The sequence below is a fragment of the Lactuca virosa genome, chromosome 4 (assembly GCF_052849685.1).
Source record: "Lactuca virosa cultivar CGN04683 chromosome 4, Lactuca_virosa_CGN04683_v6, whole genome shotgun sequence".
Classification (NCBI taxonomy): Eukaryota; Viridiplantae; Streptophyta; class Magnoliopsida; order Asterales; family Asteraceae; genus Lactuca; species Lactuca virosa.
In genome coordinates, this window is record NC_136429.1 from 426,612,993 (window position 1) to 426,626,580 (window position 13,588).

General features: G+C 33.4%; 1 pseudogene; it reads left to right on the forward strand.

The window, feature by feature from the left end:
- The first annotated feature begins 7,331 nt into the window (after positions 1–7,331).
- On the forward strand, positions 7,332–12,659 carry LOC145106598 (DNA replication licensing factor MCM5-like; annotated as a pseudogene).
- Positions 12,660–13,588: the final 929 nt, after the last annotated feature.

Below are 13,588 nucleotides of genomic sequence, written 5' to 3' on the forward strand. Positions count from 1 at the left end.
ATATCTATGTGTACGATTAAAGTAACTATGCACTGACTTGATCAATGTAGATGCCTCTGAATTTGGGCATAACTTTGCCTTGGTACTTTAGTTTTTCCTCTGACGTGACCTACGTTCGAATACCACAAAGTCTTAGTCTTATATCCCTGGCGACTAATGATAGTCTACATTCCTCACTAATCCTAATGTCTACATCAGGATCTATCAAGTAACAACAACCAGGTAAGATCATATCGGAGGTACGATCCGTTTGGTATATAGAGTATACTGTTTGGACATACCACTTTAGACACCTCACTAAATCTAGCCTAGAAATCATCCCCATAAGTAGATCAATTAATATAATGACTTGGAATCACTAATAAATATTATTTATAGATTCTTAGCAAAGACTATGAATATAAATATAAATTACACTAAAATAAAGTTGAGTGTAATTTAACTTACAAAGATTTCCTAGACAAAAGTCCGAAAATTATATAGGTAGAACTCCGGCCTGCTAGCTACTAGATGTCAGGCTCTCAAGGACCTTAGGGCTTCGCCAAATACTTAAAACTAAGGGAAACTGGGCTCTAGATTGAGAGAAACTCGAGAGAGGATGTTTGGGTTGGTGTGGAAATCAAATGAGAGGGCTGAAGTATTTATATGACAAGTACGCACTGTGCCCAACCAAGCTTGTGTCGCGCCCAACCGTTGTCGACACTCCTTCCTCTTAGAACGTGACACATGGCGAATTTTGGCTGGTGATGCCACATAACTTCCAGAAGATGTGTGTTGCGCCTCTATTGCACGAGGTGCACTCGGGAAACCTAAAAAAATTCATATCTTCTTCATATGAACTCCGTTTTTGATGTTCTTTATATCCACGTGTAGCTATCGATGAGATCTACGACGTTCATTTAGACTCAGTCGGCTAATGCTTACTTTATTTTTAAAGCTATGTTTTTGATGGGCTTAAACTATTAAAGTCTGTATAAAAATCATAACTCTCTTATACTATGTATATTCTCGACTGTCTTTATATCGACGAATAGGTATTGAAGAGATCTTCAACTTTCGCTTAGATTGCTTTTCTTAACAATTGACCGATTTTTATTTTAGTTTGTATGTTGTGCACTGCTGCGCTGAGACTTTAAAAAATCATAACTTCCTCTCATGAAGTTAGATTTGGAAGATCTCTATATGTATGCTCTCGGTTTAACGACTACTATGACTTTCATTTAGACTATTTTTTTCTAAATAACCTTCTGTCAAAAACATCGACTTATTTCCACGATGAATAATTATCCTATTATTCTTTAATCATCTAGCCCCATCTTGCGGGCGTTACAGATGTGCATGGCCATCTTCCATGCACCTAGGAAACATATTCACCATGCATGGAGTGCGTTCAACATCATAACAACACATCCTTGAGTCTTCATGATCAACACTACACATTCATGAGTAATAGGGGATCATCCTTCATGGTAGATCATATATAACAAGCCTGGAGCACATTGTCCACAACTTCGAGTGCATTTACTATTAGAAGCATGGTTATTAAGATTCTGTTTTTGATCTTAAGATCTTATGATTTAAAGATCCTACAAGCAAAAAACGATTCTGGTCACACTAAGATCTATCTCAAAGCAAGATCTATATTAGGATCTTAAGATCCCGACTAGGATCTTAAGATCTTACACAATCCGATCCCACCTCTTTAGTTTTAGTATATATTAAAGTCTAAATTGTGTTTTCAACTTCAAATTAAGCATTGCAAGTTGCAAGAAGTCTAATAGAGCATCACCGCTACATCAATTCATCTCATATTAGGTAGAACATACCCGTGATATTTTCTTTGTAATCTTATGCCTTTAGTTGTACATAAACATAATTATCTTTTTTCTTTTTCTACTTGAGATGTTTTTTTTTCCTAATTTTTATGGTTTTCAACAACAAAAATTATGGTTAATTCTTAAAAAATTAAATTTATTTAACTATCAACGTCTTAATTAACATCGATTTATAATGTATATTGCAAACCGAGGACCTTTTTGAGCAAATTTAAATATGGGTTCATTTTAGTAGGATCTTCTTATCCCGACCCAATATTACAATCACGATCTTGTAAAATGTAAAACCATCTTAGGTAACATTGCAATCTTGACAACCTTGGTTGGAAGCATGCCCATGGTCATGCCTAGTTTGTGATTATTATTAATAGTAGAGTCTTTTTGGGTTACACGCAAAAAAAGTTCTAAGCATAAAATGGCAATAGAGATAATGAGGATCTAGTTTGTTAAGTTATTAATTAGTCAACAATAAGTTAATGAGAAACTTGTAGATCTTAAGTGGTTAAAGTGAAAGTATTTAAATTTCAAATACTTGAAGATAATTTGTCTATTTAGTCAAGATAATGACTAGATAAACTAGTATTTATTCTATCCTAGTCATAAGAGAAGGAAAATTCGTCCCTCCTATTGACTCTCTCCTCTCTCTCAACTTTTCTTCTCTCTCCTTCGCTCCTCTTGGTTTTGAGCCCCAAAATCCAAAACCCTAATTGTCTAGGATTTGTGTTCACGGTTTGATCACACGTACTGTTGGGATTTTCAAGAGTTGCAAGGTACTTCTTCTTGGGTACAACTTCATCATAGGAATCTCCGTTTGGGTTCTAGCTCATCCATAGAACACAACTACACAAGCAAGAATAAATAAACCAAACTCTTCAAGGGTATGATTTATACTACATCTTTTCCCTTGTATGTTCTTGTAGCAAATGGTACATGGATCTTTGATCCTTTGTATGGAATATGTTCTTTATACGCTTCCGTTGCCTTTGCGTTTTGTTTTAATCTGTACATATATTCCATCATACACTATTTCATGCCCTTTTGTACAATAATATAAATGGTTGTGTGAAAATTAATTTTCATGATTTTTTACTTGAAAGAACAAGCCATGATTTTAATATTTTTTTATGCTCTTGGTTTTTTTAATGGCAGAAAAATAACATTTTTTTTGAAACTCACGCTTTGAGCGTGCATGGCTTCGACTTGCATGGACTAAAAATCTAGGGCTTCCAAAAAAATTGCAACACATTTTAGTTTTTTTTGCTGCAAACCTTCGTTTTTTGGCAGGAAAACTCACGAGTTTTAGGGTTGCATTGTAGTAATCAAAATAACTCTTGTTTTTTGTGTACATGGCCACAGTTTGCATATAATCAACTACTAGGGTTTAAAAGATTTAATAACACTTAAAAGAAAGGCTCTCCAAGCTACAAGTAAGCTCACAGTTTTGAGCTTCATGTAAACCAAATGTTTTACAAAAGTTAGTTGCCTAGAAGTATGTTGTGTTTTGAATTCAGAAGTGTATCGAAATTTCTATATAGTTGTTTGGACAATTTCAAACATGTAAAATCATAAAAACTATTGTATATAAATTTATTTGCAGTTTTATGATTATTAGCCTAGCATAATGATCTAAAATTTGTAAACTAAGTTCAAAATAAGTGTAATTTATTTTTCATGGATCAGGTAACACCTTGCCTCAACTAGACATATGTTGTGTTGTTTTGTTTGGTATTTTGGTCGTTTTTTGTGAATTATTTGTCACTTTGGTTATTTATATTGTAATACGAATTTCCTTTTAGTTGTTAGGAAATTTTTATTAAAATAGAAAATGTAACAAAATGAAGGCCATCGAGTACTAGCTAAGGACCATGGAGATTAGAACCTAAAAAAGTTCAACCGGGCATCAACAGTTGGATTTTATAAAAGTATATAAAATTGATTGAATAGTTTAAATGAATTGTTTTCCAAATTTAACTAAAAAAGAAAACAAAAACCCATTTTTATAAAATTCAAATCACATGCTACCTATGAAAAAACACAAACTTTACTTAGTCTTTCTACATGGGGAAGTACATCTTTCCAATTCGTCAGTTATACTTTATTTAAAGTGATGTGATACTCACGATAAGTCAAGCCTATCTTAGGTTAAATGTCACATGGTTTTTGCATGGTTGATTTACCATCCAAGCTCATGATCCACAACATCCATGTCATGAGAAAACATGAGCATGGAAGGGATTAAACATGACATTGACATAAGTTAATGAATCTCGATAGAACTAGAAGTTTAATATAGATTAAAACTGGTAAACAGTATTACCTATATAAATAGGTTCTTGATGTGATTATGTGACAACCCGGAATTTCTATCTTGTACAAACCATTCACTTCAATCAAAGTCAGACTTGTTTCTGCTAACTTTTAGCACTGTTTAGAGTCTGTTTGAGCATTCTGAGCTTAAGTGCACCAAAGGAATGAGTGAAAGGAAGTGCCAATTGAAGTTGTAACCTATCATTCAAGCCATAAAACTCCAATTCTTGGAGTTTACGGCCATAACTAGAGTTTACGGCCGTAAACTCTAGGGTATATATATGACACTTAGTCATTTTCAATCACTTTTCACATTTCCAAGGCTAGAAATCGGATTCTCTCTCAAGGATCATAAGATTTTGCTTCCAATCTTCAAAAATGTAAGCAAATCCTTCCATCTATGTGTTAATACACCACTTATCCTTGATAACCCTTTGAATTCATCCATGAATTTCATCTTTTGAGTCTAGATCTTCAAGAACATCAAGAACACGCTTGTTCTTTGGGCCGAAAACTACTCCCTCTAGCTTCTACATTGTGAGTATCCTCTTATATACTTACTATCTTGTTAGAACCACTGAATTACTCCTTGAAATCAAGAAATTTCCCAAGAAAATGAGGTGTTTACGGCCAAGGCAATCTCCTTTGGCCGTAAACCCTAATTAATGGTGCAATGGTGCCATAACTCCTTCCTAAGGCTTAGACATGAGACTAGATCACTTCCTTCATAATTGTAAGACCTTAAAACACAAAATGGTACAAATTACCATGAGTTTACGGCCGTAAACTCATTGGGTCGTAAACCCATGGGCCGTAAACTCATGTGGGTAATGCCATTTGGGCCGTAAACTCCTATGTGAGGCCCTACACCCCTTATATGCAACCCTATGTGGTTTAACACTTCAGAACAAGTGTTTCCTAGTCCTTAAGGTTGTTCCATTTCAAGATTAGATGTTTTAAACACTAATTAGATGCTTATATGTGTCATTATATGTTAAATAGGATCCGTGTGTGCTCAAGTCTTCACTTGACGCTTAGCATCCTATACCGATCTTTCATTCGCATCACTCACGACAGGTGAGTTCATACCCCTTAATCTACCTTTTAAATGATTTTAAATGTTTTTATGGGGGGGGGGGAAATACAAGTTGAAACATTATAGTTATTATATCAATCACATGTGATTAATAACTATCAAACAAATGGATTTACTATACTTTTAACTGTTTTATCAAACAAACTACTTCAAAATATTTATCAAACTCTTTTACATGTTAAACTCTTTATTAAACTTATATATTGTCAAAACCATGTCTAATGCATATATAGTTATATAAGTAAGGTTGGAAGGACTTAGGACTGATAACTGACTTTATTTCCTGTTCCTTGTTTTGTTGTGGACTTAGAGTACCCTGTTGTTTGTCCGAGTGTCGTTTGATCCTTAGTTATATATTATGTATATATGTATAGGCATAAAAGCTTTTTCCTCAGTTCAACACACTCAGTTATACAAACAACTCTACTAGTAAACTATAATAGATATAGTTTAGGAAGTCACTATTCACTAGTTCTAGTTCAATGAAACATATAAAGAGTCAGTTCATACATGAGTAAATACATACTATAAAGAGAAACATATACAGAATACTATAACGAGAAACAATACTTACTATAAGAGAAACAGATAGAGAATACTATAACGAGAAATAATACATACTATACACTATACAAGAGAACATACTATGATGAGAAACAAAGAGAACATACTACATACTAGACAGAGAGAACATACACTACACTAGTACATACAATACATATACAAGAATACTATAACATAAATGTGAGTCACCACTTCGGGGCATGGCATCACTTCTATGGCTCGTTTTGTAACCAGAGTCTCCTGGAGGGAGAGCGTGAATTTGTGTATAGATCTATACGGGATTGACCGTCCTACACCTTGCTGCTAGCTACAATGGGACCTGCAGGTCTACGGGTGACGAATGTCATACCATTTCGATGTCTTCGAGCATCGTGTTTTACTAGTCGATCAAGTATGGTTACAATCATATCACATTATACCTTAATTAACAATTGGCTTAAGGTAGTTAGTACAACAGTAGTCACTATAATACAACACTACAGTACTTTATTATTTTCCCATTGCATTCACATTGTGATCTTCTCACATAAACGGTAATGTATAAACTATATTTTGTTAATGATAGTCACACTTGGGAAAATACACACTTTTACAAGAAACAAACATAAAGAACATTTGATGCCTTGGTAGAAGGCTACTTTTAGTAGAAAATATAGGATTTTCTAGGAGATACAAACACTTACAACAAACATTTACTACAAACATTTACAAACTTATACATCAAACTCTTACAAACATTTTCATACAAACAATGACACTAAAATGCTTATGAACTAACCAACTTTAAAGCTGATAAACTCTTTCAAAATAACTTGTATTCTCAGGTCATCAGTAGACAGGTACCGATGCCAGGTTCAAAGAAGATGAAGCTGTCACTACTAGAAAACAGCCCTTTAATGACGCGCAAACAATGACACGCGCTGATAGAGGACGCATATTTGTGCGTGCCCTAAAAAATAATGTCAGTTTTGCAAAATTCGAAGGATAGAGGACACGCATTTTTGTGCGCCCTAAAATTAGTGTCCAACAAAAAAAATATTAAAAACACGGAGGGCACCTATCCTAAAAAGCGTTTCGTGTTACCCTGTCGCTTTATAATTTTAGTCTACGAGCGCGCGTTTTCGTTTTTTAATAGCCAGTGGGAAATGAAATCCAAAAAATTAAAAACCCCGCCTGTTGTCCTTCCACAGGAACGCTCACCTCACCTCACCTCATTCCACATAAACGCTCACCTCATCCAATCGACCATCACCACCATTCCTACCATCCATCGCCGCCCTACCATCTTCTCCATCACCACCTCTTTCTTGTTCCATGTGAAACCTTAAAATCGGTACCAACAACTAATAGGGTTTGGAGAAAAAGTTGATCTAAGAAAAATCAAAGCAAACGACTTACAATATGCTACCATATACTCGTACAAAGCTGCTCAGGTAGGTTAGTTACTAAATTTTGTCTTTAATTCTAAAGATATTTCCTTCGATTCTAACCCTAGTTCGTTCTCCCCTCCTTTTCCTTCGCAAACACACATGGATTATGAGTTCCTTATCTGTTCCTATGGGGTTCACGAAGCGTGGTTTATACATCTAGGGTTTCTGAATTTCGAGTATTATGCACACAAATGTCAGAAGAAATACGATCAACCAGCTCAAATATGGTCCGATTCCGGTTCTCAAAGCCCTCAACTCCGATTAACATGTGATTATCATCTTCCTCAATGCAAGGTATTTTTCCCAAACCACTGGTTTCTAAACATATTTTTTTGAATGGATTCATCTCCCTCGCCGTCCCTTGGTCGTGCATCCCATACTCATGAGTAACGATCTGTTCATGTTTAACATGGAACTCCTAATTTACAATCTCAAATTCTACAAGCCCTGAATACGTTGATTGGGCTGTCTGATGTCTTTGTTGAATGTTTGGGACATGTTGATATTGATATTGCTGATCCTTCATTCCTCCCCCACACAATCAAAAGGGGTAGAGTAGTTCAAGTTCACGCTCCATGGAATCCTCTGGTACTAAATATACTATAATTATAAAAGACTCTAAATATGAAGAGAGTGATGATTCTGATAGAAATGATACTGGAGATACAGAGAAACATGTTCATCTTTGTGGAATAGAATCATCCATAGATGAAGAACACCTTGATATGTACATAAAAACTTTTGAATAATATGAGGTTACAATTGTCACTCAGGTACTCCCAACTTTATATTGCAGACAGGATTTCATAAATGCACCAGTCCGCAGTTTTTGTTACTCTTTAATTTACTACAAAGGAATCCCTCACAATGGCTCCCCTCCATGGAGATCAGATGATAAAGAAGGCCACTACATTTTTAATGTAGGAGAGAATATAACTCCTCGATGTAAGTCTTGTAAATTGTAAATGTTAATTCGTGTGCAAATTACATGCTAATGTTATTGCCTTATTTCTGAATTGCAGATTGTATATTGAGCAAATCGAAATGAGAAAAACCTGAAACAACAACACAACAAGATTATCCATCATGTCAAGAGAGGTGAACAACACTGTAAAGACCAGGACTATCACTGTAAGGAGAATTAAGATGATAGGTGTAAGAATTAAGATGATGATTACAAATTATAATAATAATAATAATAATAATAATAATAATAAGAAATTATAAAAATGAAATCTACTATTTGTGCCCTTGGATGTGTTGCTGATCTGTTTGCCAATGTGGAAGGTGGGCAAGTGTTGGCCACTTTTCTATTGTTGGATGACCTGATATTGTAATTGAAATTAAACTAAAGATTCATTTGAACAAATACAGAGTAATTTTTCAAAGTAGAATGTTCTAACAAGAAAAAAATGAAAGTAGAATATAAGAAAAAATAACAAGTAGAATGTTGTAACAGAAAGAAATGTCAACATGTTTATCCAAATATGGATTAAGAACTTTGAAAGGCTTTAGTGGGCCTTACCTAAAACCTTGAAAATTTTGTCAAGTTGATCAAGCTGAACAATAAAGAAGTCAAGAACATATATTAATTAGGATAGAAATAAAAAATATAATTTAATGAAATATTAATCAATACGGTTATATTTGTTACCTGAAAAGGGTTTGGTGTGGCTTTAACTTCTTGTCCTTGAAACAATGGCTTCAATGTCAGAAGCTCAGCAAACCTTGAAACTCCTTTTATATTAAATGCGTTTGCTCTTAATTTTTATAGATGGGTTAAACACCATGCCCTGTTGACCCATGGATTGTAGTCCCAGATAGAAGCAAGTATGTTGGTCAACAAACCTTGAAACTTGAAGAAAACCCTGAGGTAAAAAGGCTTGATGTTGAATGATTTCTTACAATGATTCACTACTGAAGTTTCTAACCTTTTGGCCTGTTTTTAAATCTTAGGATGTCCCAACCGGTGAGCTACCAAGGAACATGCTTTGATCTGTAGACAGACAACTTGTACAAATAGTTGTACCTGGTACAAATTGACTATAATGGGAATTTACAGCATATTTCAAGCTTCAAAGACATCTACATCGTAATACTTTCACTCTATCTATTCACCAATAACATTTAACTTTCATACATTTTGAATATAGCTAAATCTGCAATCTTTTTTCTATTTTGATCTAGTCACAAAGGAGCAGTTGCTATTAGACAACCATATATAAGAGTTGTTGGAATAGAAGAAACAAACGAAGCTACTCGTGGTCCTGCCAATTTCACACAAGAAGAGGTAAAGTTACTATCATTTGATGCAAATTATGTTTGTCTTTTAGTGGAAATAGAGATTGTATTGCTTTGGTTTTGTTTTGTTTATTAATTGGTGGGTTACCTTCATTGTATTTTCAGGTTGAAGAATTCAATAGATTTGCAGCAGAAGGCAATGTATATGAAAACATATGTTCCAAGATTGCCCCTTCCATACTTGGCCATGAAGATGTAAAAAAAGTTGTGGCTTGTCTCATGTTTGGAGGATCAAAGAAGGTATAATGCCAACTTTACCCTTGAATATTGTTGTCTTTACTTAATCATTTAGGAGCTCATTTCCTCTATTTCTACAGACTTTACCTGATGGTGTAAGATTGAGGGGTGATATTAATGTTTTGCTCTTGGGAGACCCATCCACTGCAAAATCACAGGTAACCTTAAATTCTTTTCATTACAGAGTTGTAATTTTAATAATCTAAGTAAATCAATGAAGATACTTTACTAACTATTTGTTGTTTTTAACCCATGAAATTACTCTCTTTTGTAGTTTCTCAAGTTTGTTGAGAAGACTGCTCCTATACCTGTATACACTTCCGGGAAAGGCTTACTGCTTCTGTCATTCGTGATAACAACATTGTAACTTTCTTATCTTTTTACTTTTTTTATACAAATATTCTACAACACCCTTCCATATTTCTCCAATTCCAATTTCTAATTTAAAATTATAAAAATCATTTAGCGCAAGTTTTATCTGGAAGGAGGGGCTATGGTCTTAGCTGATGATCTGCATTGATGAATTCGACAAAATGAGACCAGAAGACAGGTTGGATTAAAAATTAAACAATGTTGTTCTTCTTTTTTTACCAAATTACCCTCAAAACTTTGACTTATTTTCAAATTTTATAATTAGGGTTGCCATACATGAAGCCATGGAACAACAAACAATATCCATAGCCAAAGCAGGAATAACAACAGTTCTGAATTCCAGGACTTGTATATTAGCTGCAGCAAACCCTCCATCAGGCCGTTATGATGATCTCAAAAAAAACTGCACAAGATAACATTGACTTACAGACTACAATTCTTTCAAGATTTGACCTCATCTTCATTGTCAAAGATATAAAGATGTTCAGTCAAGACATTGATTTTATATTAAAAAACTCTTCTTTTATTTTATATTAAAATATTATGATAACATTTTAAATGATTATTACAGATTTTTCCAGAAGGAGCTTCATTTTTTTAATATATTACAGATTTTTTTGACAATGATTATTTTATATTAAAATATTATGTTCAGCCAAGACAATGAAGCTTATTTCTTTTTTGAGTATTAACCGGATACATTTTTTTAATATATAATGATGGCGTGTCAACATTTTCAGGGGCCAGTACATGCTTATGTGGCGATTCCAGGTGGCAAAACTTGCTACCTTTCAGAGCTGAAGGCAGGGAAAGAGATTCTTGTTGTTGATCAAAGTGGCATACAAACAACAGCTGTAGTTGGACGTGTAAAGATAGAGACACGACCATTAATCATTGTTGATGCAAAGGTTTGTTTGTCACTTAACTGATCTCATTAGTGATTAAATCTTTATTTATTTTGTACCTTTAAGAAAAAACAATTTTCTGGGTTATTGTACGTTGTCCTTTTTTGAATTTTAACCTTTTTCAAAACTAGGTAACTTGAAAAAATGGTCAAATAAATATAATAGATTAATCACTACAAAATACAGTTAAGTGGCTAAACTGATAAAATGGTGAAAATATGATTGTCCTGTCATAAATAATTTTAAAAAGGGAAAAATACAGAAAATCACTTTTTTTTTATCAACTTAATAGTTCGTTTTCACAATAAGAAGCTCCTTTTTCGACGAAATTGGTCTTTCAAAAATATTTTCTTGATAAAAAATCATGAATTTTTTAAAAAAAATGAACAATCCCGATGGCTATTTTAGGGAATATATGAATTTTTTGGCAAATTAAGGAAATTGGTTATATTTGTCTTTTTTTTGTTCTATCTTTTTAAATGGTCAAAAAAGGATAATGGTTAATCACTATAGAATATAGAATATGTAGTAAAGTGGTCAAATCCATAAAAGGGTAAAAACTTTTTTGTATTTTGATAATCACTATACAATAGGTAGTTAAGTGGTTAAATCCATAAAAGGATAAAACTTTTCTGTATTTTGTCATATCCCAAAAAATCATCAGAAAAAAGAATCAAAAGTGGTTGAATCTTTCTTCAAAATTTATAATTACAGGTTGATTCAGACAAGGAAACTTCTTATACCATTTTTCTACAGATTTCAGAGACTGTCGGACTTGTAGCTCCTATAAAAGGTTCGTAATTTTTAAGGTTAGGTATATATATATATATATATATATATATATATATATATATATATATATATATATATATATTGATTTGGTGACAGGTGGAGGAAATGAAGCAACAGCAATTCCAGTGACGTCACTAAAGGTTGGTGATGAAGTGTTGGTGAGAGTTCAAGGAAGTGCTAGGCATACTGGTATAGAAAGTCAAGAATTCACTCTCGAAAAATAATTTGGTTTTTTTTCCTATTTTTCTTGTAATCTTGACACACAATTTTCATAATGAATAGGTTGCTTAAACATCGATACCGATTTTCTTAAGGCAATCTAAATGTGCGAAATTGGTATGTCAAAAACGAATTGGGTCAAAAATCAAAATTGATACTTCTTTTGGAATTAGTCAACTACGGTTGTGTTGATCTGCAATGAAAGTCATAATAATAAAAATGTAGTGTCAAAAATTTCACTAAAATCACTAGTCTTTGATAAAATATATCATAACACACATTTCCACAATATTTTATTATATCAAATATATCATTTTTAAATGATTATTACAGATTTTTCCACGGGTGAGATTCAACAAGGAAGGAAATCTTCTTGTTGTTGCTACTGTTGAATACAAGGTAGGGGCATTTATGTCTTTTCACCAATCTTGTTGCATATTCTTAACTTATCCAATTTTTGCAGGTTGATCCTGCTACATGGCCAATAATGTTTTAGGGTTTGCTAGAAGGATTGGAGATTGCAGTTAAGCTTCTATCAAACACTTCACGCCAAGGACTTGATGAATTTAAGCTAGCAATGTTTTACTTGACTTGGACATGAACCCTAAGATATCATACTTTGGCATGGCTAGAAGCTTTGGAGGAAACGAGACTCAAGAAAAAGCAAACACACAGAGAGTTGTTGGCACACAGTAAGCTAGATAATGCAATTGTATATAAATTCTGCTTTCTTGAGTTCATTTTTTTATAACATTTACTCACTATTGGAATAATTATTTGTATTTGACATATTAGTGAAATGAATAATCTTTGTTATTTATGGTAATTTATTTTGTATTATGAGATTTTTAATGTGTTATTTAATTTGAAAATTAGTAAATCTATCAAAATATATAATTTTTAAAACATTTAACTTTATGACACGCAAAAATGTGTGTCGTCTTTCGTTATGACAGGGCCTTTCTTGACACGCATTTGCGCGTCGTCTGAGCGTTTTACGACACGCATTGCGCGTCGTAAAAGGCTGTTTTTCTAGTAGTGTCTCAAGACTCATCTCTTAGTTTGATTCATATTTTTGGTGTCTTATAAACTATACATAACACACTTGTATTAAATTATATTATTAATGCAATGGATGATGTTGTTTCTTGTTTACTATTATGCTTTGTTGTGATACTTACATGACGTCCTCCGCCCCAGAACGTTTCCGCCGTTCCGGTTTTGGGGTGTGACAGATTGGTATCAGAGCATTGTTTATAGTGAATCGAGTATATCAACCCATAAAAGATATACAAACTATAAACACAACGGGATTAAAATACTCTGACCAAGAGTTTATACTTTTAAATAATAAAATATTTAACCAAGTATACATACCTGCATTCATACTAAAATCAATGTCACTAGGACAGAACAAAAGTATTACGGTTGTTGAACAACACAATTAGGCTTAGAGACATATAGTCAAATCTGGGAGTGATATAGCCTGATCAACTATATTTTTCCGAGGAGTGACTAGCATGTGCCTAA